The sequence below is a fragment of the Talpa occidentalis genome, unplaced genomic scaffold (genome assembly GCF_014898055.3).
Source record: "Talpa occidentalis isolate TD23 unplaced genomic scaffold, MPIMG_talOcc4v2.1 talOcc4.10, whole genome shotgun sequence".
NCBI lineage: Eukaryota > Metazoa > Chordata > Mammalia > Eulipotyphla > Talpidae > Talpa > Talpa occidentalis.
In genome coordinates this window covers 15,672,931-15,698,665 of record NW_023600993.1, presented here as the reverse complement: position 1 = coordinate 15,698,665, position 25,735 = coordinate 15,672,931, and the positions used below count along the sequence as shown (strand labels likewise).

General features: G+C 37.5%; 1 long non-coding RNA gene across 1 annotated transcript in view; it reads right to left on the bottom strand.

Moving 5' to 3' along the window:
- LOC119252585 (uncharacterized) overlaps window positions 1-25,735 on the bottom strand; it is a 164,276-nt gene that overhangs the window by 48,912 nt on the left and 89,629 nt on the right. The window contains exon 4 of the long non-coding RNA XR_005126853.2: window positions 5,196-5,296. This is a non-coding gene — a long non-coding RNA (uncharacterized LOC119252585). The remainder of the gene's footprint in view (window positions 1-5,195; window positions 5,297-25,735) is intronic.

Genomic DNA, 25,735 nt, shown 5'->3' with positions numbered 1-25,735 from the left:
GAAGTCTGAGCTCATCAGTTTTGTCGGTCTGTGTGTTGTTCAAATTTTCTACATTTGAGGGTTAGCTCTTCCTTCCAGTTAGTTATTTTAAGTTTCTTTCAAAACCCCTGGTTTCATCTCATAAAGGAAAAGAAAAAAACAAACATTTCATAGATGCTTTACTTGTTCTCTTGAGGATTTGAGCAAGATACTCTCATCTGCAAACTATTTGCTTGACTTTATTTAGGACAACAAATCAAACTTCTCAGTTTTTAATATGTGTATGAATCAACTGGGGATTAAAACGTGGATTCTGAGTCATAGGGACAGAGCTGTCAGAGATTCTGCAGTTCTCAAAGCTTACAGATGATGCTCATGCTTCCAGTCCATTACTTAGAGCAGCAAAACTCTAGATTATATGTGTCAGGGGAGCAGCAACTAGGTCAGCTCCACTGCCACACTATCCCCAGTGTCTAGTTCAGTGCATTTTATAGAGGTGCTCAATTAATGTGTTTTAAGAAATATGAATAAATGAATGAATGAACACTTAGTAAATTACACTATCACAGAGTCCTGCTAGCCTGTAAATAAAGACATTTCCCCAAATCTTGCACAAGTCAGGGAATGAAGAATGCAAACACAGACTTTGGAACTCTCAGGCACTTTGTTCACCAATCTATGGTGATTCTATAAATTCAATAAGCAAAACAAATACAAACAATGGACAAAATTCTGCCTCCAATGATGGACTGGACTGGACTCTATATAGAGAGTCATCAGGTATTTTCCTCGATTCAAAGAAATGACCTAATGCTAGCCTTTTTTATTTTGCCCCCTTTTCAAAATCTCTTACTCAAAGTGTCTCCTAATCTCCAATCTAGAACAATTGTTTTTGCTTCTGAAGTCCCATAGGGTTCTTTCTGTATCTGTCCTTACAAAAGAATTTCAAATATACTGAATGTCTCTGCCCCCCACCACTGGCTCAAACTTCATGTTGAAATCATCAAACATAGAGTAATGGTATTTGGAGGTAGAGGTATTTTCAAAGTGATAAGATGATGAGGTTGCAGCCCTGGTAATTTGAATTAGTGTAGTTATAAAAAGTAATTCCGGAGAGTTCCTCATCACTTCCACCCTGGGAGGACACAGAGGAAAATCAGCCTTTTGCAACCCAGTCTTCTGGTCCTTCACCAGAACTTGACCATGCTGGCACCCTGATCTTGGATTTCCACCTCAACAGTTATGATAAATAAATATCTGCTGTTGATCAACCACAAAGTTTATAGGACTTTTTTATAGTAGCCTTAATGGACTAAGATGAGCATGTGACAGCCTTTGTCATAGCCACATATCTCATTAACAATCTGTAGACATCTTACAGAGAAGACTGACACTGTAATTGGAATCCCTACACCCACACTCCATGTTCTGCGACCATCAAAAATCCTATGCAGAGATCGTGTCAAGTAAATAATTATTCTGGGAAAGAAGGGAAGAATGTTGTGATTGACATTTTTCTAATCATTTTATTCTAGTATCTCTAGAGCTTGATAAATGTTATGACCTGATTAGAAGACAACACAGATGTATCATATCATTTTTCCATCAAAGCCCTAATGTGGCAGCATTTGACCATTCAAAATAACTAATCCAAAGCTTACATCTTCCCTAGAGAGTTAGGAAATATCAGATCCCATCCCACAATCTGTTTGTTATTTCAGATATCGATGGCTGAACCAGCAATTGTCCATGCTCACTTAGTGACTCCTTGAGGATCCCCTGACTAGCAATCTGACTCCAAAGTAGCAGAACCATGCTCTCCCCACAGCATAGTAGGGTTTAGAGCCTCAACAATCATTCTCTTCTGGGAAACCTCTTTTCCAACCTCATCTTCTACTCTTGTTTTTAATTCTTGATGTGACCTTACAAGTCATTGAGCAGTTTCACAGTCATTTCTTTTTGCCTCAAAGTTGAGGTGATGACAGGTGTTACTCTCTTGATTCTTGTAGAATGGGAACCACCACCAAACCCAAGAAAGGAAGGCTGCACTCTGAAACCATTGTTCATACAACTGAATTGAGCCAAGAGTGAAATAGTGAAGAAATTTTTCAAGGTTTCTGGGGCACTGAATGATGGTGTTGGAAGAAGCAGTTGTTAATGTGAAGTCTGAGGGGCACCCCAAGAAAGGATATAGTTTTGCAATAAAGCACCCAGAGTTATGAATCCTTTCATGGATAAACACCCAGTACAAAATCTTACCACCAGTCTAAGCCACCTTCTGGCAGAGAAGCATGGAAAGGGGCAGATGTGACCTGGCAAGTCTGGGTAAAAAGAACAAACTCAAACTACAAATCAAGGGAACGGCTACCATTATTATCTTCCCCATGGGCCTCTCACCCACCTTTCTTTTACCTATCTCCACATGTCTTGGCTTCACATATCTCCATTCATGCCCCTACACTCTCTGGTACAAGTCCAAAGCCCAGAAGCAAGCAAGCCTTCTTCACATGTCTCTCTGTTCCCCATGCCTCCTCCAAGTCTCTTCCAAGTCTCCTCGCCTGCTCCACTTCAGGTCCTCCTCCCCACCCTGCTACACCCTTCATTAGGTAGGGTAAGGACACTCCCCTTTCGTGGAGATTACACTGCATGCATTGACTTCAAAACTACTGCCATCATGCCTTCTAATCTTTTGTACATATGCTAAGTGTGTATCAAAATACTCTGGACAGGCCCTCCCTGGTGGAGCAAGGGGTTAGGCACAGCACTATGAAGCTATCCACAGCCTCTGCAGCACAAGTTTGATCCCTGACCAGCCAGGAAGCCACCCCCAAGGAGCAACCCACATGGCACAGCAGATCTCGCCTGTCTCACCCGCTGCTCCCCTCAACAGTATATCTCAGTCAGTCAGTCTGCCTGTTCTGTTCCCCACTCTGTCTCTGGTGAATCCTCTCACCCCCTGTACCTCTGGCCTGTACCCCAGTTCTTGTATGCATAAATAAATAAATCTTTAAAAAAAATACACTGGAAATTTTCAACAGGTTGACACAGAGAGAGAAAGATTCAAAATTGGGCAAATGAATTTTCTATAAAGTCCTGTTTTTCTCCCCAATCTCTCTCCACCTACAAGCAAGTTTAGTATTCCCTCAGACATAGTGTCAGCTGAGTCTATCACTCAGCCCAAGTGTGTCAGCCTGTCCTTATAATGCAGTCTACTGGTTTAGTTGACAGTCACGAGCAGTCTGCTCTGAGAAAGCTAACAGAAATATAAGAACGCCCCATCCTTCCTCTCAAGCTCCTACCCTACTTCCTCTCTGCAGAATGTAGACTTCTTTCAGAGAAGAACCCATGGGCATGTGCTAATTTGCATCCTGGCCGTAGAAGGTACTGTTCTAATTGCTTCAGCTGAAATCCATTTATTTTATAGCCGAATAAAATTCTGTGTGCAATGGTAAATAAAACCATGTGGATGTGGCCTCAATGCACAGTTCTCTGGGCTCCATTTGCAGCCCGTGATAAATTAAAGGGGGGAGGGGTGGGGGGGGAGTCATTGTGCAAACGGATGCAATTAGATGAAACGGTATATTTTTGGCCTCTGATGATGTCTGCTTACATTCAATTCCCCACTTGAAAACCAATCCTCATTTGAAAGCAAACTAGAAAAATCTCTGTAATACAGATGGACCTCATTTGGCTGCATGTTGATGTGCAAAGACACCTTTATACATTAAATTGTAGTGTTGACTTCTGCACTTGAAATTTCATTTTGTCATTTTTAATCACAATGAGCAAATGTCATCCTTAATAATAACCCTCTGTTTCTCTATAATGCCTTTCAACAAAGGACCCGAAAGCACTTTTGCAAATATTAATAAACCGAGATTCACAACAACTCCCAGAGGCGTCTGCATTGCATGCAGGCTGAAAGGAAGTCCAAAGTCATGGAGTGACTGTTAATCCACACAGGAAACTAAGCTCACAGAGGAGAAACAAAGACTATGGCTCTGATCTATGACAAATTCACCTTGCTCGTGCTCCCCAGGATTTTCTGTCACAATTGAAATTTCAAGACCCAAGGAATTAGTGAAAGACTATTTGGGCTCTTCAAGATTTATATTTAATTTTCCACTTCTTATTCAGGAGCATCAATATGATGCTGACTCCCAAATTCATATATCTAATCCAACTTGTTCTTTACTTTCCATAGTCAGATATCCAATAGCCTGAATCTAACAGTCATTTGTGTTAACTTATTCAAAATCAAATGGCCCCTAAGATATCGGTTCCTACCAAGGTCATTCCCAGTTCAGTAATTAGCAATTTCTCTGATAGTTTATCAGTCAAAAAACCTTAGAGTTATCATTGACTCATTCTTCCTTTTTAATCCCAGGGCAAAAAGTTCTGTGACTCTTTTTGGCTCAACTTTTTAAATAAATTCAGGTGCCAAACAAATTTCATCACTTCTTTCTGGGCCTGGATCATATATCTAGCCTGCACTACTGAAATAGCCTGCTAAGTTATCTCTTTCCATGCTTGCCTGCTAATCTATCTTTTATTGCAGCAGATTGAGTCCTTTAACATGTATTCAGTCCATGTACTCCTTTGCTTGAAAGTCTTCCAATCTCATTCAGAGTAAAATTCAAGTCCTTACATCCTTACTATGGCCTACAAGACCTTACATGATCTGGCCCCTGGTATCTCTGTGACCTTATCTACTGCCATTTCCTCTTAGCTCCAGTCTTGCTGTCCTTTTATGCACCTCAAATAAGCCAAATATGCAGCTGTCTCAGAGCCTTCACACTTACTAATCTTCCTGCCTGGAATGTGCTTCCCCAGATATCAAACTACATATAATACTTCTTCCTTTCCTGTTCTAAAATCTCTGCACAAACATCACCTTATCAGAGTAACCTTCCCTGACCACTTTATGTTACACAGCACCATCCCGAATAGCACTCGAGACCACCTATTTTGTTTGATTTACGCTTGTCAAACAAATTTGCAAAAAGTTTTCATCAAGAGTGGGTTTTATGTTTGTTGAATAATTTTTCTATATCTACTGAGATCATTTTTTTAAAATTTATGTTGGTAGAGGTGAATCTGCTTAATAATTTTCCAGTGTTCAATCCCAATCAATTGTGATATTATATATATATATATATATATATATATATATATATATAAACTTTTTGCAAATATTGATTTATGTTTATCAGTACCTGGAGCCAACTTCTAAGTTATCCTCACTTATGAGAGGTCACTGTGGCCAGACACATGACTTCCTCCTACAGATGCTGAAATGTTCACCATCCTTCATTTCCTGAAGAGAATTAAATATAACACATTTAGATGTCTATGAAATTTACTCAATTTCCAAGACTACATTTAATTGTTACTTAAAATTTGAAGGCAATGTCATAATATTTCAAAGAACATGTTGATTTTGATCATAGACAACCCCTCCCCAAAGATTCCTATTAGATCGAATTTCCCTACACTGCAGTAACTATAATAGAAAACTAAACAATTTTGAAAAGACAGTCACCATGTTTTTCCTCAAATAACTCCCCATGTCTTATTCAATAAGCTATGCCTACTTTTTACTAAGTGAATATTTTGTTTTCTGTGGTTATGATGAAAGTTTCTATGTCCCCTAAATATATGCTAAAGCAAACAATATAGATTCACTAGGCAGTATATTCAATTTTGCATCTTTAATATTGAAAGCTTTCCATTCTATTTTTTCCTTCTGGCATTATAAACATTATCATGTTTGAAGATGTTTATTTTGCCAAATTCTGGAGTATTTTGCAAAGACATCCCAATTCTTCTTCTGTCTCCTCTCCTGACTTATAATCAAGATCATGGCAGAGTAGTAAAAATAACAGAACACACAGGAGGGAAGGAAACACAAGCCCATTGGTTGAGCTCAATCTTAACTTTTCTAATATTTTATAAAGTCTGAAACACCTCTTAATCTATTTCATAGGGCTAACATTACTCTAATACTAAAAATGAACCAAGATTTGGGCCTCCCCCGTGGCGCAGCGGTTGAGCGCTGGGTTGCGAAGCTGCCTGCGGCCTCTGCGGCACCAGTTCGATCCCCGGCTGCTCCCCGGCCACCGGAGGAGGGTCCCACATGGCGCACAGACCTCTCCTGCCGCCCGCTGCTCCCCTCAGCAGTGTACTTCGGTCCTTCTGCCTGCTCTGCTCCCCGCTCTGGCTCTGGTGAATTCTCTCACCCTCCCGTGCTTCTGTCTGTACCCAGTGCATGTATAAACAAAAAAAAAAAAAAAAAAACCAGCAAACAAATAAATAAACATGCCTCTAAAAAAAAAAAAAAAAAATGAACCAAGATTTCACAAAGAAAGATAATTACAGACCAATAGCTCTCCAAGACAAAGACATGTAAAAATCCTTTTAAAATTAGCAAATCAAATATTGCAATATAGAAAAGCATAATATATCACAATTGATTGGGATTGAACACTGGAAAATAATTAAGCAGATTCACCTCTACCAACATAAATTTAAAAAAAAAATTGACCTCAGTAGGTGCACAAAAATTATTCAACAAACATAAAACCCACTCTTGATGAAAACTTTTTGTGAAATCTTTTACAATCTTTTCATCAAGAAGAAAATATAAAGCAGAGAAGCACATGGAATGATGCTCCACATTATTATGGCAATGCAAATGTAAACCACAATGAATTACTGTTACAGAACTATTCAAATAGTTAAACAAAACAAAACCAAAAACTGACACTATCAAGTGCTGATAAGGTTGTGAACCAACTGCAACTTTCATTCATTGCTTATAAGAGAACAAAATGATAGTCTAGAAAACTGATAGTTTCTTAAACACCCTCACTATCCAGTAGTCCCACTCCTATGTCTTATGGTTATAGTAATTTTGTTCATAATCAAAGAAGTAAACAACTCAAACAGCTATCACCTAGCAAATGGATCATTTTTTCATCAATAGAGTGGGATACAACTTGGAATAAAACAGAAAGAACTACTGATACTTGTAACTATTTACCTAAATTTCAAAAGGATTTTACTAAATGAAAGAAGCCAAACATAAATGTCAGCATACTATCAATATATGATTTGGTTTATGTAACATTTTGCTAGAGACTAAATTCTTGGTATAGAAATTAGAATAATAATTTTCAAGGGCTAGCACTGGAGAAAGGGCAAAAGAAAATTTCAGGGACTAATGGGAACATTCTAAATCTTAATTGTGGCAGTTGCTACACAATTATTTCTTTTGTTCATGATTGTTAAAACTCAATGATCTGCACACCAAAAGAGATGAACTTTCCTCTTTATTACTAAGCCTCACTAAACCTGACATAGAAAGGTAGTGATTGTGGGCTTCCCTGGTGGCACAAAGGGTTAAGCATAGCACTATGAAGCTATCTGCAGTGTCTGCAGGATGAGTTTAATGGTCGACCAGGAAGATACCCACATGGCGAGCAGACCTCTCCTGTCTTGCCCACAGCTCCCCTCAGCAGTGTATTTCAGTCAATCTGCCTGTTCTGCTTCCCACTCTGTCTCTGGTGAATCCTCTTACTCCCCACACCTCTGGCCTGTACCCCAGTTCTTGTCTGCATAAATAAATCTTTAAAAAGAAAAAAAGGTAGTAATTGCAACTGTATAGATAAAAGACTTAGTATCTCTTCTCCTTTAATCCCTTTAAAAGCCAAAGTTGAAAAACTTTAAGCTAGAAAGCAGTGGCTCTCACTGGAAATTTTCTTTCAGATTTCAGAACCTGGATGGTAGTTGACTCATTTTTGATGTGATTTGTATACACTTATTAAGAGAAATGTATGGCATAGCTCCCACCCTTTGCTATAACACAGACCAAAGAGACATGATTTCTTGTATAAAATCCTGAAATTCAAGTGTATTATCTTTGACTGCCACACTTTTTGGAAATGAATGGGATTTGGTGTGGTTTTCCATACTCTGATTATAATTAGGGGGTGAGAAGTATTATATTGGAGATTACTGAAGAATTAGACCAAAAAAAAGTTAGAAATGGGAAAATTATAGACACCTACTTTAACTGATAAACATAATTTACTCTCTGAATGGCCTTACATAAGCTTTATTTCCTTAACACAGCCTTTATTAAGTTGTTTCTATTATAGGAAGGAGGAGGAGCATCACCATGACAGTGGGAATGGGCACGATCACCCCATACCCCTACTGCCATGTTGCCAACATTGGAGGATGCCTTGGACTACAATTACCAACAAACCATGGACTGGAATGCTGAATGGAGTTGCTGGAAGGAAGAGGAGGGAGAAGGGTAGTGTGTACTTGAAGAGAGATGGAGGAAACACGGGGTCTTCAAGGACAGTGGCAGGCATCAACTTGACTGTCTGGTGGATTATTCAGCTTGGGTGATACATGATGAATTTTGGGTATCTCTCCTTCTCTGAACCCTGCCCAACTTACAGCATTTTTTCTCTATCAGAAGTTCCCTGGGGGGCCTCCCCGGTGGCGTGGCGGTTAAGAGCTGGGTTATGAAGCTGCCTTCAGCCTCTGCAGTGCTGGTTCTATCCCCGGCCACTGGGCGAGGGTCCCACATAATGCACAGACCTCTCTGGCAGCCCACCACTCCCCTCAGCAGTGTACTTCATCGGTCTGCCTGTTCTGTTCCCCGCTCTGGCTCTGGTGAATTCTCTCACCCTCCCATGCTTCTGACGGTACCCAGTGTTTGTATAAATAAATAAATTAATTTAAAAAAAAATAGAAGAAGAAGTAGTTCCCTTGGACTCCTAGCAAATTTTCAGGCCTCAGCATCCCAGTCTGGGGCAATGTTGTTTGGCTAAGTGTTTGAGCAGATGGGAGATTTTCAGAATTTGATCTGGAGTCACTCCTCTATTACCTTTGAATTTCCCATCGATTAAAATCTTTGAGTTTGATTAATACTTTAATGCATGAGGATGGCCATATCCTTTTAGAAAAGGCAAAAGGGGCTTTCCCCTTTAAAAGTTTGGAGTCCTGGCTACCCCTCAGATTCACCCAGCATCATTTCTTTGGTTAAAACTGTAAAGAAAATATTATGAAAACTGCATCTACATAGTGGCTGTTATGAAGAGAAATAAACTTAGATTATCTACCATCTAATAAGCATTCAACACATTTCAGCATGAAGAAAAAAGAAACCACTTCTATAAATACATGTAGTGGAAGCTATTGCTAATCTTCTTTAATTGACATATGGGCTTGATACAAAAAGCAGTTTATATTCTAGCTGGGCCTGTAAAAGTTGCTTATCAGGTACTGTTTACAAATTTAAACTCTAGTCATCATGTAAAATTAAAGAACAAAAAAGGTACTTTATGAATTGGTAATTTGAAAATGCTGAATTTGAGGACTGCTAAAAATTCATGTCATGCATCAAAAATTTTTTTAAACTAATCACCTTGTAACAGGCACAGTATAAGCTTCAAATACTCAGAATTTCCAACGAGAGAAAAATAATCTATTTTTAAGCACTATGGAGGGTTTGAATTGAATTGTTTAGTGTTCTTCCTCTAATCCCCTTATTCTATATCCTCATAAAAGAGCTAATCAGAAAAAATTCTCCCAAGTAATTGGTGAATACAGAACTCTGAACAAGAAGATTTTTTTTAAGGCCATGTCAGTGAGAAATAAGTTTCCAGGGCTACAACCCAAATCCATTTAAACAAAATTTAGACTCCAGAATTTTTTCTGCAAGTTGGAATAAACTTCTAAGAGATAAGAATAGAAGGAGAAAAGAGAAGAAATTTACAGTTTTAAGAGTCCAATCTTTAAATTCCCTGCAGGTAATCTCAAATGCATTAGCTCCTTTTAATTCTCAGAACAATCCTTGATTTAAATCCGATTTTATTTTACAGATGGGGAAATCAAGAGAGGTTGATCTGATCCACTCTCAGCTAAAAGACAAGTCCAGGTGTTTTTAAAGTAAGCTTAAAACATAGGACTTCATGCAAAGAACAGAGTTCTCACAGAAAATAGGTTTCCCTGGGGTCTGGGCTCATAGTCCATTTTACGAGTAAAACAGAGGATTCGCCAGCTGCTAATAATACAACTTATATCTCTGGACTATTTTACTATTCACAAAATCTCAGAAATTCTCCCTAGCTACATTTTCATGCATTTATTCATTCTCCCACAAACTATTATATGAATTTGGCTCCCAATTTACAGATGGGAAAAAACTCAAGGTCAAAGAGATTAAGCAGCTTATTCAGTCTCAACTCACAAGAAGTCAGTGGAGTTGGGATTGAGGAGGTTACGAAGTTTGAAGAGTTGAAGTTTCAAGTGTCAATTAGAGTTGAGGTTTATCTTCAAGCTCCAGATCTCACATTTGCTTCCAGAGCATTAGAAGTCACATTTTCCTAGAGAGAGAGAGAGGAGTCTGCCAGCAGTCAGACAGGGTGTCTCAATCCCTGGGAGTGCAAGCATTATCTTTTCCAATTTCCATTTATTCCACATGTGCTTCCAAATGAAGATTCTGTGTTCCCATATGAAATGTTTTAATTGTGTTGCTAATCTCTAAATCTTTGAATAAAATTGAATACTAAAAACAATGCCTACTCTTTGACCTGAGGCTTCAGCTGTCCCTAGGCACACAAGTGTGAGCTTCCTGCTGGCTGCCACATTCTAGTTTGAGAATCACATTGCTATGCCTGTTCTTCTAAAATAGCATAGATGCTAGGGAGAAATTAAGTTTATTGAGGAGACAGTAATAACCGTAGTAGACATTTATATTCATGCCATTAATAATTTGAGAAACACTACGAGTGGAAATGGAGGAGCAGAAAAGTTGGATTTCTCCTGCAAGCTCACACAAATAAATGAGGATTTTAGCCAAACCTGAGAAATGAATTTATTTCAATTTTATTTTTTGTACCAGATGTTTTCAATTTTCTGGGAGGTAAAGGAAGTAGGCTATACTAAACTTAGGGAAAATAGGTGATGAATAGAAGAGACATTTTTTTCTTCTATTATCATTCTTTTAAAGCCTAGTATAATGAGTATATCATTCAGAATCTGCATTCCAGCAATGACCCAAGGGCATCATTTACCTATAACACTTCGATTTTTCACTTGTTTAAATCATGCATGCAAACACTTTTCTAGTTTTTGGACCTGGATGCTTAATTTTTTAAAGTGATTGTAAGGAATAATTGGTTCAATGATGTGGCAGAGATATTTCTGCACATTCAGATATGAATGGCAATATAAGAACTACATTAAATCCTTTAGTATTTAAAGCATGATAAGTATCTGAAACAGTACTTTTTCAAAACCTAGGTTTAAATTAGAAATCTGTGATGTCAACATGATATGGCTTTTTAAATATCACTTTTTGCCCTCTTTTGTCAATATGTAAACAGACAAGTCAAACTAAAGTCCTTAAAGGAAATAAACATGTTTTTTAAAGAATTTTAATGTTGGGACTCCCCGGTAGCGCAGCGGTTGAGCGCTGGGCTGTGAAGCTGCCTGCAGCCTCTGCAGCGCCGGTTCGATCCCGGCCACCTGGCTAGGGTCCCACATGGTGCGCAGACCTCTCCTGCCACCCGCTGCTCCCCTCAGCAGTGTACTTCGTCAGTCTGCCTGCTCTGCTCTCCCCTCTGGCTCTGGTGAATTCTCTCACCCTCCCGTGCCTCTGACTGTACTCAGTGCTTATATACATAAATAAATCTTTTAAAAATATAAATAAATATTTTTTTAAATAATTTTAATCTTTTCTCTGTCCCAGTTTTCTGAGACAATGCTCCCTCCACTTGGTATTTGATAAACATCTACCTACATTCTAATTGTAAATTCCTGAAAGTCTGTGGACATGAGATGTTGAATTAAAAGGTGTTAACAAACGTTCAGAGAAGATCTTTTACATGTGAGCTCCTAATGATGCACTTTTTTATTGTACCCTCACAACAGTCACGAGAGAGGAGCACTGATATCCTTGTTTTACAGGTGTGCAAACAGGTTCAGACAGGTGAAATATTATTTCCCAGGTCAAATAGCAGGTGTATCTAACTCTAACATACCTTCTTTTTCCACTTTAGAAGGGGTTGACTAATCTGAGCTGGTTTGCTCTTTTTGAATAAATATATTTTTTAGGAAACTGCCACACACATATATCCTATCAAAGGCAGAATTGAGAAGATGAAAAGAGTCTGATAACAAATATTTGTTTTCATGAGCCACACAGTCTCTGTAGCAACTCAATTCTTCCATTGTAATAGGGAAGAGCCATAGAAAATTCCTAAATCATTGTGTGTCTATGTTCCAATAAAACTTTATTTACAAAAAAAAGCAAAACAAAAACAGGAGGTCAGGGGTCTCCCTGGTGGCGCAGAGGTTGAGCGCTGGGTTGCGAAGCTGCCGGCAGTCTCTGCAGCACCGGTTCAATCCCTGGCTGCTCCCCGGCCACCGGAGGAGGGTCTCACATGGCGCACAAACCTCTCCTGCCGCCCGCTGCTCCCCTCAGCAGTGTACTTCAGTCCTTCTGCCTGCTCTGCTCCCCGCTCTGGCTCTGGTAAATTCTCTCACCCTCCCGTGCTTCTGACTGTACCCAGTGCTTGTATAAATAAATAAATAAATCTTTTAAAAATAAATAAATTAATTAATTTTTAAAAATACATTCAAAAACAGGAGGTCAGATTTGTCTAGTAACTTACAGTTTGTCAGCCCTCCCTGGCACAGCAATGTGTCCCTTAACAAATTTTTATAAGTTAAAAAGTACAGAAAGTCTGAGGACTGCACTTTTTATTATTTTTTAAATCGGTGGTTGACAAGTTCAAGTGTTAAGGTTCTATTTGTTTTTTTTTTTTTGAGCATAAATCCTATTATTTTTTCCACTGCCTCCTATTTAAGAATGCTAGAAACATAAACATCCAGTATTCAAATGACCTTAGTCTTCAATGCATTCTTTCAAAATAGATACAGCATAGAATTTGTATATGTATATATACATATATATAATATTGACATATTTCATATGTATACATAAATAAATTCTGATTCCCTCTTTATATCAAATCTGGCTGAATATTCAGACAAAGTTTTGGCCTTCAGAAAGGTCACTATTTAAAAAAAAGGCTAAGAAAAACTCCATGCAACACATCACATAGAGCAAAGGAAATCTGAGATCTCTGCTAAATCTCCCTGCCCAGGTACAATCACAAAGCTCTGTGATTTGGCTTGGAAAACAAGGGGGGTGGGGGGGGTTGGTGGGAATTGTATGGGGACTATAACCAAGATGAATATGCATACATTGTGCAAAAATGAAAAATGAGGTAAAAAATGTGTAAAATGAAAAATAAATAAAAAAAAATAAAAAGGAATTTATCATCAAAAAAAAAAAAGAAAGAAAATGTGTTTGCTGCCCACTTATCTCTCCCAGCAATACAGTCTTGATTGACACCACACCTCTCAAGTGAAATGAAAACTGGTGCCAAACCCAAATGCCCAGCCAAAGGAAAAGAGTACATTTGGCAGCAGAACATGTGTTAGGTGTCAGTCATATGGAGTAAGCATTCCAGCCACAGGGGGAGGCTGGCATTTTGCAGGAGAAATATGAAAGAGGCATGATCCCAGGCTTACAATGATCTACAAAAGGCTGTCAGTGTTTGAGGACCAAAAAATAGAGTTACTATTGTTCACCTGTGTCATTATAAAAATAAGAGTGTGTAAGAGTGGCTTTCACCAGATTTGAGCTAAAGCAGAATGATAGAGAACGCTTGCCTCCAAAGCATTTATATTTCTTATTAAAAACTGAAGGAAATATTTAGCAATAACCTCCACAATTTTCCTCATTTTCAAGTCAAAGATACAAGTAAACAATATTTTTATTTAACATATTACAGGTGGTATGTTCCAGGCACCATTCTAAGTGTTCATAGCATGAACTCATTTAACTTCTGAACAATTTAATGAGGGAAGTAGAATATATCTCCTTATTTTCAAAGATGTGGAAGTGGAGGCCAAAGAAGTTCCTGTAACTTTTCCTGTCACACAGCAAGAGTTCAGATTTTCCTCTTAACCACTTACGCTGCTTGATCATGTCTTCAAATGTAACAATTTTGGACATATTAGATTATTTCTCTGAATCACTGTTCTCTCATGCAAAAAAGATTGCAGCTCTCATGCAAATAGATTGCAGCTGACAAAGGTCCAAGGTGGTCCCAGAAATTTGAAATGGATGGGATCTTTGGTTGTGAAGTAAATTCACAGATTCTGAGACTATCACCCCCTAATTGTAGGACACAACTTTGCCAAGATGGGAATAATATAGAAAAGTAGGAAGAATATTAGAACCTCCCAATTTGCCCCATAGAAACATACTCATCGTTCTCATTATAGAATAAAATAATTCTTTATATGAAAGGTAATTAGAGTTTCTATTATCATTTCTTACCAGGTTGTACCTTATCTATATTTTCCATGTTTTCCAATATCTAGGAGTAGTATGATCACAACAGATCATACAGGAGTGAAAAGTCATAGTTAATAGTAAAGTCAAAATTAAATGTAAAGAGAAAAATAACTGAGAGACCCTATTTGTAGAGAGAATGGGTTTTCCTATTCTAAAACATAGAACATGCCCCTGAAATTGTTTTTGATTTAGGATTATAACAGATATTGTCCTAGACAACCAGCAAGAGCCAAATTAAATTTAGACTAGTTATCTTACTCAGTTTCTTAAAAATGCTTAGGTCAAAAAGACAAAGAAAAAGAGAGAGAGAGAGAGAGAATATCAACCACAGTTGATGCTCATTTTGTTCCCGATTCACAAAATTCACACAATTCCTAGATCATTTCCCTCATGATTCAAAGGTTTCATTTATTGCAGCTAACCACACTGTTTCATTGTTTGCAGAGCTGTATCTCTCGCACACAGACCTACTTCTCCTCAGTAGGAATGAGCTTACAGCAGACTCCTGGAACTTTTGCTTCTCACCTAGTTCGCCTCCTAATTTAATTCCTACCACATTATATATATTTCATGTAGCTTTCTTTCTTTTTTATTTTTAGTTTTTTAATTTTGTATATTTTTACATCATTTTTCATTTTTGTACAATGTATACATTTTCATCTTGGTTATAGTCCCCACACAATTCCCAACCCTCTTGTTTTGATCCTACTCCCTTCTCCCTGCCCCCCACACCACCCCCTGTAGTGTATCTCTGTTTTATAGGTGCTTGTTGATTTTGATTTTTACTTTATTATAATTACTCTTTTTCCTGATCCCTAATTTAAGTTTTCTAAATTCCTGCTATGAGTGGAGGTTCCTCAATCTGCTAAAGATGGAGCTTCCATATGATCCAGAAATTCCATTCCTAGGTATTTACCCAAAGGACACAGAAACATTAATTCAAAAGGACACCTGCACCCCTATGTTTATTGCAGCACTATTTACAATAGGTAAGCTATAGAAACAACCCAAATGCCCCCAAATAGATGACTGGATCAAGAAGATGTTGTACATATACACGATGGAATATTACTCAGCAATCAAAAAAGATAAAGTCATGTAGATTTCTAACACATAAGTCAGACTCCCGATTTTCTCATAGCTTCTTTCTAATATGCCAGTAGCTGAGATGCCATTATTTTCTCATGAGTAGCTACTTGCAAATCTAGTTCATGCCCAAAGTTAGCAGTCTTTCTTGTTACCATAGCAACAATGTCTAATATTTGATGAAATACAAATACCTTTCATGATAAAAATCCTTAACAGATTGGGTGTTGAGGGAACATACTTGAACATAATTTAGACCACATACAACAAATTCACAATTAATTATATACTCAGTGTTTGAAAGTACTTCAAGATCAGGAATAAGGCAAAATTGTACACTCTTATTCAATATAGTACTGGAAGTCCTAGATAGAGCAATTAGGCAACACAAAGAAATAAAAACAGCTTAATAGAAAATGGAGAAGCAAAATTCTTGCTTTTTGCTGACCGTATGAGATTTCATATATAGAAAATCCCAAATTGTGAATGAGAAAAACTTGGAATTAATCAATGATTCCAGTAAAGGGGCAGGTGATAAAGTCAACTTACAGTTATGAATGACCTTCCTTTATGATAACAATGAAACATTAGAGAAAGTAAACCTTCATACAATAGTATCAAAAACAATTTAACCTAGGAAGTTAAATTTTATACCTTTATTGAAAGAAATCAAAGAAGGCACAAACAAGTGGGATGACATCCCATGTTGATAGATCGGAAAATTAATACTGTTGAAATGATCAGACAACCCACAAAGCCATTTATAGAGTTAACAGAATTCCAATCAAAAACCAAAAGGCAAAATTCACAAAAATAGAAGAAACAGACCTAAAATGTGTGTGGAACCACAAAAGACCCCAAATAGCTGAAGCAATCTTGAGGAAAAAGAACAAAGCTGAAGGCATCACACTTCTTGATTTCGAAGTATACTACTTTGGTGTTTAAGGGTACAAATTTGTAATGAGTAATAAATAACCACAGAGATCTAATGCATTGTATAGTAACTATATACAAAATATTGTACTACTGTAATAATGTCATGTATAAATATTGTCACATGGCAATCATATTGAATATATAAATGTATAAAAGTAACACATGATACATCATAAATTTACAAAATGAAGCATGTCAGATTTATCAAATATAAAATGTTTTCAAAACCTTTTGGTATGGTGAGTTCATTAGCCTGGTTGAAACATACCATCTTCAACTGAACCAAATACAAGTTTTCTCCTGGATATAAACTCTTTGTAATGATTTAGTTTGGGTTAAGGATAAATCTGCCAAAATGTTGGACAGGCTAGGGACATAGTAATTATTAATATAATTACAATTACTAATATAATTACAATTACTAAATATTTCTTTGATGCTTGCACTATTCCAGGAACTATTTTATTTCATCAACTTATAAATTGCTTATTGTTTTACAGATGAGAAAACTGAGGCATAAAGGGTTAAATATTCTCTGAAGTCCTAGTGTATAGAGAATACAGGTTTGAAACACAGTTCCACATTATGTTGAACCTATAGTACTTTAGCACTGACTGAGGAAACAAATATGATTCTGTCAAATTACACCTTTTCCTGTTCAGTCTCCAACAACATATTTTTAAAAATCAATCTGATAACTTCATATTAACAAAAAGAACTCGAAGGCTAAACAAAATGCAGAAATCTACCATAGCTCTAGAAAAGACAGAAAGAACTTAATTTTGGCATTTCTACAAGAAAGTGGAAGGTTGTTACTGACTCAGACTCTGCAAAGCACTTGTAGCATCCTCTCCCGTAACAAGATATTGAGTTATTGACAAGTGAAAGTAGTTGAGGGAAAACAAAGTTATTGTTTCAAGTCCTGAGCTAAGTTACAGACAAATTGTAGTTTTCAAGTTCAATTTAGCTCTTTTTATTCATGTTGTTCCTATCAAATTCTAAAACTTTTCTATCCAAATAAATTATATTCTACTTCCTGATACATTAAAGAGAAGTCAGAGCTTCAAATCGCATATTTCAAAATACTGGTGAGGTTGTGTCACTTGTTTAAAACACACAAAAACTTGCTGTTTAAAAAATGCAAATGCTTGAATGTCAAGTTCCTTTTGTTTCTCTAACCTGAACCATATGATTATGTGTTCTCACAATAGACTGACTGTTCTCTTTTCCTTTGCATTCTATCAAAGAGAATGTTAAAATTACTTTTACAGTAATAATCCTCCCAAGCCTAAGGAACTCAAAACATACTACAGGAAATAGTCAGAGATGATATATTATGCAGGAGAAGATGTTGGATAGCTTCTTCTTCTGAATTCTGAAAATCTCATAAAATATATTATGCAAAATAAATCTTGCAATGTAAATTATCTGTTCGCAAATGGTAGTCTTCAATTTCATTTCCAAATTATCCAAAATGAATTAGGATCTCATATTGAGCTGTCAACCTGAAATTTCACCTCCCAAAATATGGATTGGATTTTATAAAAATATATATACACACACAAAGTGGTAAAAGTCAGATTTTTTTATACCCTTCTAGTTTAAAATAGAATTCTAGACTCACATAAAATCACTAGATTATACAAAACTGACTGTTAGATAATCCCCTAAGTAGCTTTGTTTTATTTTTCTGTAAGAGAGTTTATGAATAATAAAAAGGCAGTAAAATGAGAGGAAGGAGAGACGGAGAAGGACAGTGGACTGGAGGGGGTGCAGGGAGAGAGAGATTCAATTGTTCTAATAAAATATAATAAATAGATCCAGATTTTTTTTTCACTCCATACAACTGAGCAAGGTCATGGTAACTTTGAAAAGCAAGCAAAGTTATGATTCAGTGTTACCAATAATGTGCAACTGATTAAAATGAAATTATTGGATTCTAAGCATGGGATGTATCACTATGACATTTCCCATTAATCTTTTTTTAGCTTTGAGATTAAACTACGAAGGAGTCTTCTGATCCGAGATAACCAGGTTGACACCCCATTTACCATGAAGACAAACATATTGCTATCATCAATGGAACATGAGCACCAGTGCCAATCAGAGAAGGATTTCTGTTTTTGATGCTACTCATGTGAGCAAAAAGGTAAAAAAGGTGGAATTAAAGAGCCAACTTTTCTTTGTAAAATGTCCTTATTCACAAAAACAATAATAGAAAGTTTTATGGGAGTGAGCAAATCACCCTGCCAAAAAACAGAAATTCTTTCCCCTCAGCTCTAGACATTTCTCTAACTGCATTCTTTTCATATCTGACGGGTTTGTCAAAATTAATACATACAAAATTCAAGTTTTAATTTTCTCATTTTAAGTGTTTACCTTCACCAAGTTTACCCATGTCAATAAATGGTGCATGACCCATCCTGCTGCTCTTTTCGAAAACCCTGGTACCATCTTTGATTTCATGCTTTCTCAGAAACCACATCAAACCTATCAGGTTGTGTTGGCTTTGCCTGGAAAATATTCTGGAATGTTTTCATTTTCTTTACTATTCCATTATCCTCATACTTGTCCACCATTATTTCTCACCTGGATAACTGAAACAGCTTAACAGCCCCACACATACATTCTATTCTTTCATATCCATTTCCACAGAGAAGCCAGAGTAACCTTATTACTAAAACTGTAGGTCAGAGAACTGCTTTAAAAGTCTCTAGTGGCTTCCTATTACTCTTGCAGTTACTCTTGATTTCCATCCAGTGCTACCCCTATACAACCAATGATCAGTTATTGATTTTTTTCTAATAATAACAGGAAACACAAGGTCAACTTCAAGAAAGTTAAGTAATCCACTATAGACCAACAGTATTCTCTGAGGAGTCCCAGTTCCTGGGAAAACTGAGAAAGAAATAAAGGATAAGTTCTGATGGAAAAAATCACCTATTGAAAGAAATGCTGAAAGGTATTTACATCAGCTGAGATTTTCACAGAAATAATGGAGACAAGATTACAGATATTCTTAAGCATGGAAGACTGTAGTCCCTCAAAATGTCATTCCAAGTTTATTCATTTTTTTTAAAGATTTATTTATTTATACAAGAATGGGGTATAGTCTGATGTGTAGTAGGGTGAGAGGATTCACCAGAGACAGAGCAGGGAACAGAACAGGTAGACTGACTGAAATACACTGCTGAGGGGAGCAGCGGACAAGACAGGAGAGGTCTGCTGCACCATGTGGGATTCTTCCTGGCTGATGGGGATGAAACCCATACTGCAGAGGCTGCGGACAGCTTCACTATGTGGCGCTCAACCGCCTGCTCCACCAGGGAGGCCCCCAAGTTTATGCTCAGATTGAAATTTTTAAAAATATTTACTGCAGTAACATTGTTTATATGACTTTTCAAGTATAGAGCAGTATAATTCAACATATGCACATACTCCATCACAAACTTGATTTTCTCTCCACCATCCTACATTCGATTCCCTTGCCCTGTAAATCCACATTTTTTCCTACCATTATCCATTCACTCCATCCCAACCTACATAATATCTGGAAGGTTATTAGAAAACCACTGCCTGATTTCTATAAATCTGAGGTGCAAGAGACCAATTCTAGAAATAAAAATACAATGCACTTCTCTTTTTTTTAAGTTGGGCCAGAGCCATAGGGATAAACTGGTGACATGACAATCCCTTTTTAGAGAAAGATATGTAGAGATGGGACCAGAGTTAATAAATCAAGATATCCATATCCAAACATTCCCATACACAGTCCCACTGGCCTTCTAATTCAAACTATTCGCTAATAAATATTTCATAAAGCTTTTGAACACAAATGCTCCTTCTGGTGAGGCTATATAAACAAAAGCTTAGTGAATCATTTATAGTTACTTCCTTTGGCCATTTTGGCCTCCCTGATATCAAACAGAATTTTTTCCTATTTGTATAAAGTTGGGGGAGGGAAGGTTTTCAATATCAACTCAAATGTCAGAGCTACAGAGGCCGCAAATATATCAACAGAGTGGGCCTATTTACCATGTCAAACAATGAATTTATCTTCTGTCTGTGACAGGGGAATTTAAGTCTCTGGATACATAAACTGCTTTGCTCTACAAGAGTCAAGATAACTATTAATTTAATTTTTGCTCTCATGAATATTTTATAGATTCTTTCTTAGGACATCTAGATGTTCAAGTATATCTTCTTATTAAACACAATAATTTTCAAAAAATTTTAAGATAAAATGTATATGTCATTTAAATGTCTTGCTGTCACAATCTCATCTGCCATATAAATAGAAATGGTCACAGTTTAATGTCATCTGTCATATAAGTAAAGTCTACATAAGGATGATTTACTTTTTGCAACATAAAAAATTTAGGTGTCTGTGATCACCGATGTGTGGGCTCCTTTAAAGAAAACATCTGACTTAAATGGATAGTTTTCTGGAGAAATGTGATTACTTATTTTAAGATTTAATTATATTGTACTTCCAAAGCACAATATGCATAATTTCACAAAGTGTCTCGACTTGTGAAATAATTTTAAAGTTTCATTCATTATTTTTGAACCAAATGCTTTTCAAACATACCACATAGTTGTACATTACTGAAGTTGCATTAAATAAATTAAAGTCTTCTGAGTCTGGGAGAGAGAAATATAAATCATAAAATTAGATCACAATTTCTCAGATAGAGGCAATTTTGCCCCTTCCCTCTCTGGAGACTTCTGCCAATGTCTGGAGACATTTTGGACTATTATAACTGAGAAAGGGGAGAGGTAGGTCGTTGCTGATATCTGGGGGGAGAGACTAGGGATAATGACAAGCACTCTATAATTTATGGGACAGATCCCTATGACTAATAACTAAATAGTACCAAATTTCCATAGAGCCAAGGTTGAAAAACTCTTAGTTATACAAATCAGGAGAACTGAACGAAGAAGGATGGTGGAGAGAGTTGGGTGAGGAGATTATAAATAGACATTTCTTGGAAAAGCAACACTTATATCCTTGGATACACAAAACCAGAACTTGATTTCAAATGCCTAAATCCAAGAATAAGATACTAAGTATGAAATAATATAAAGAAATGTATGTACAAAATAAAAATACTTTGATAATCACATTCACAAACTTTTCCACTTTACAACAAACCTGTAATATGAAAAATATCATCATATTTGCTATGAAATGGTTGAGAAAACTAAATTCAATAGAAGCAAACAGACTTACCCAGGGCACTCAAAAAAAATCAATAAAAACTAAAACCTAAAATTTATAGTTTTAAATCCAGTGCTTTTCTCACAGTATCATGTAATTTCTCTCATTCCTCACAAAACAAAATCTAACCTAAAACATACGTATCCTTTCCTATCTGGCATTGCAAACGGTGGTGGCAGAGAAAGAAGGAATTTTAGAAATGGTAATGGCATGGTGTTTACACTTGCCTCTTTCAGATTCTGTAATAAGACCCAACGTTTCCTAAACCCCTTAAATTTCTGCTGCAAATGAGTGTCCAAGTTTTCTCCAACAGCAAATTCTCTAGGCAGTAAATGAATCCCATCATCAGACCCAGAGTATCATCAAAATGACATAACAGTATCTATCCACCATCAAGATATTAAGAGTATTACTGGCCCTAGCTGAAGAAGCATTTCTGTAGCTCCATTTAATACCACATTAGCACAATGGGCAAACATTATAGGGTAAATGGAACAAATAATACGTTTGGATCTTCAGGCTCTAGGATATCTCACAAAGTGCCATAGTAAGAAACTTTCTAAACCTGACTCTTCCCTTGACTTATTATATAGTTATGAAAAATAATTTAACCTTTCTGTACCTCAACTTCCCCAAAGGTAAACTGAAAAGAACAACTACTCTTCAAGTATGCTTGTATAGAAGAAATTAGACAAATTAAAATGAATACTTCTTGATAAGTCAATATACAGATATACATACACTCACACACACACACATAGTGTCATTACTATTGCATCTATGTCATTATTTTTTTTTAAAGATTCATTTTTATTTTTATGCAAGAACTGGGGTACAGACCAGAGGCATGGGAGGGTGAGAGGATTCACCAGAGACAGAGTGGGCAACAGAACAGGCAGACTGACTGAAGTACACTGTTGAGGGGAGCAGTGGGCAAGACAGGAGAGGTCTGCTGCACCATGTGGGATTCTCCCTGGTGGGCCAAGAATCAAACCTGCACTGCAGAGGCTGTGGTCAGCTTCACAGCACAGCGTTCAACCCACTGCGCCACCAGGGAGGCCCGCATCTATGTCATTATTAATTGCTATTTTCTACCATGTCTTGGACATGGTACACCTTAAAATATGTGTTCAAGTAACTTGTAAAGGAAGAAATACTTTTTTAAAACTTTAAATGGATTGCAGATTCAAGCAGACTTTGCCAAGAATGATGTTGGTTTTTAAACTGTCCTGTAAGATACTGACTGTGAGAAATGGGTTCCCCAGGGAAGTAGCTTATAAACAATAAAGGGGTGTATTTATATTGACACCTCATCCATAAAACGCTTCCAACAAACCCTGCTGATTTCTTTAACAGCAACTATTCTCTGTGTCTTTGTTGCAATTGTTCTCTGGCTAACACACCCTTAATTTCATTTCGAATGGCGACAAACTCAGCTCTAAGATGTGAACAATCACAGCAATCCCATGTCTTCTAAAGAGCAGTGAGCTATGAGGAAAAAATACTGCATGGAGGTTATTGTAACATATTATCCTCCATGATTAAAAAATACATAAATGCAAACTGAAGGCTCTTTGGTTTCCTTCCATGTTCCCTACTTTGGTTATATGGATAATGATGGGATGGCTTGAGCTGTGGTAGCCATTTGTCAAGCATGAGGCAAAGTAAGTTTGAGATACAAAGCTAACATGTTAAGAACGGCGTAGTAAGAGTACATAAAGAGAAGATGACATTGTTGAGATTCTTAACCAATTCTGGAACCACCACAGCCAAATGGGTTGTTAAATGTGCACATATGCCCTGTTGTTTTATGTCAATGTTTGTCAGGTTTTCAGTTACTTACAGCTCAAGTATCCTAGTCAATATACTCACATATTAACTTACTTTCCCCTCTAAGGATCTCCTTGCCTATTTTCACATATTATTCAGTGTATCTCCATTTTATAAATGAAAGAAAGGAGACACAGGACCAATTGACTGGGTAAGTAACAACCTCTGCTTCATGGATCAGAAATAATACGCTATTATTTTTCTCACTTCTGTACTTTGCCAGTGCTGATTGCTCTACTGAGAAAGTCCCTTCCTTTTTCTTTTTTATCAATCCTATCTGCTTTCACTCATCCTCTCATTCTTATCTGGAGGCTTAATCCTGTGAAATATCTTCCCAGACAGAAATTATGACTTCAGTTTTGGATTCCTATAAATGTCAAGCAGTTGTTTGTTTTTTTTTTTAATTTATACAAGTATTGGAAACAGTCAGAAGCGTGGGAGGGTGAGAGAATTCACCAGAGCCTGAGCAGGGAACAGAGCAGGCAGAAGGACCGAAGTACACTGCTGAGGGGAGCAGCGGGCGGCAGGAGAGGTCTGCGCACCATGTGGGATCCTCGCCGGTGGCCGGGGATCAAACCAGTGCTGCAGAGGCTGCGGGCAGCTTTGCAACCCAGAGCTCAACCTCTGCGCCACCGGGGAGGCCCTATAAATGTCAAGCAGTTCTTTTCTTTTTGGTAGCAGTCAACAAACATACACTCAATGTGGCTTAAGAAAATGGAAAACAGAAGGCTCGTATGACTGTAAAGTCCAAGAGAAGGATGGCTTGAGTCAAATGAACTTAGATGATGTTGTTGAGATTCATGCTTGATATTCTCACCTCTCCTGTATTCTCTCTACTGATTCTTAGGAGGTTTTTGTTGGTTGGTGTGGGGGTTTTTTCACGTGCAAAGAAGGATTTAGGAAATTTCAGATTTTACTTCAGGTTCCCAAGATGTTCCAGGAGAAAAGTAAACATTTGTCTGTAATCCCAACAGAAGTTCTGGGACTTAGTCTCATGACTTGTCCAGAGTCACGCTCTCATGATATGGCCAGCAGTATGGAATACACTGATGGGTTTAAAGCTGAAATTGGAGATGGGGGAAGTTGCACACAAACCCAGCATGCTGAGAGAAGGAAATCAATTTCCCAGAGGAATTTCTGAAAATGGGAGAAATGAATGAAACCACATCTGTTACACCACATCTTACATTACTACTATATGGCAGTCCTTTCATTTATTTTTTTAAAGATTTTTTTTATTTATGCATACAAGAACTGGGTTGTAGACCAGAGGTGTGGGGAAGTGAGAGGATTCACCAGAGACAGAGTGGGGAGCAGAACAGGCAGATTGACTGAAATACACTGCTGAGGGGAGCAGTGGGCAAGACAGGAGAGGTCTGCTGCACCATGTGGGTCACCTCCCTGGCCAGGGATCATAATGATTTTCAAAAAATCATTATATTCCCAACACCATTATTTCTCTCTCCACTAAGTTGTACTACTCAAAGGCCAGCACAATATTTTATCCAAGGCTTTATCTACTTTTACAGCATAAAATACATTGTGCCATTACTGTCACTCCAGGAATTGGGCAGCTTGTACCAGATTATGAAATCCACCCAAGCTGGGACCTCATATTACTCCCCTTTCATTTTCAAAACCTCCTACAGTGCCTCTTACAGTGGCACATAGTATTTACTCTTTAAATCTTTACAAAGATGTCAGTAGATTTTAATGATGTATTAGCACACCATACTCCAGGCAGAATTTGAGTTGTAGCTAATAGTTAATAAGTGTACTCACCATGTTAATTTCTAAATAATACCCAAGATGATTTCTCCAGTTTATACAGAACCCTAGTAAAAACTGATTATGGGGCCTCCCCGGGGGCGCATTGGTTGCGCACAGGGTTGCGAAGCTGCCCGCAGCCTCCGCAGCACTGGTTTGTCCCGGCCACTGGCTGAGGGTCCCACATGGCGCAAGAGACCTCTCCTGCCGCGCCCGCTGCTCCCCTCAGCAGTGTACTTTGTCATTCTGCCTGTTCTGCTCTCCACTCTGGCTCTGGTGAATTCTCTCACCCTCCCACTCTTCTGACTGTACCCAGCGCTTGTATAAATAAATAAATCTTTAAAAAAAATTGATTATGAAAAGAATGAAACCAAAAGACTAAACACAGTTTTAAGTGGCCACCAGCATAAAGAAGAGAGAGGAAGGGCCTCCCCTGGTGGCGCAGCGGTTGAGCGCTGGGCTGC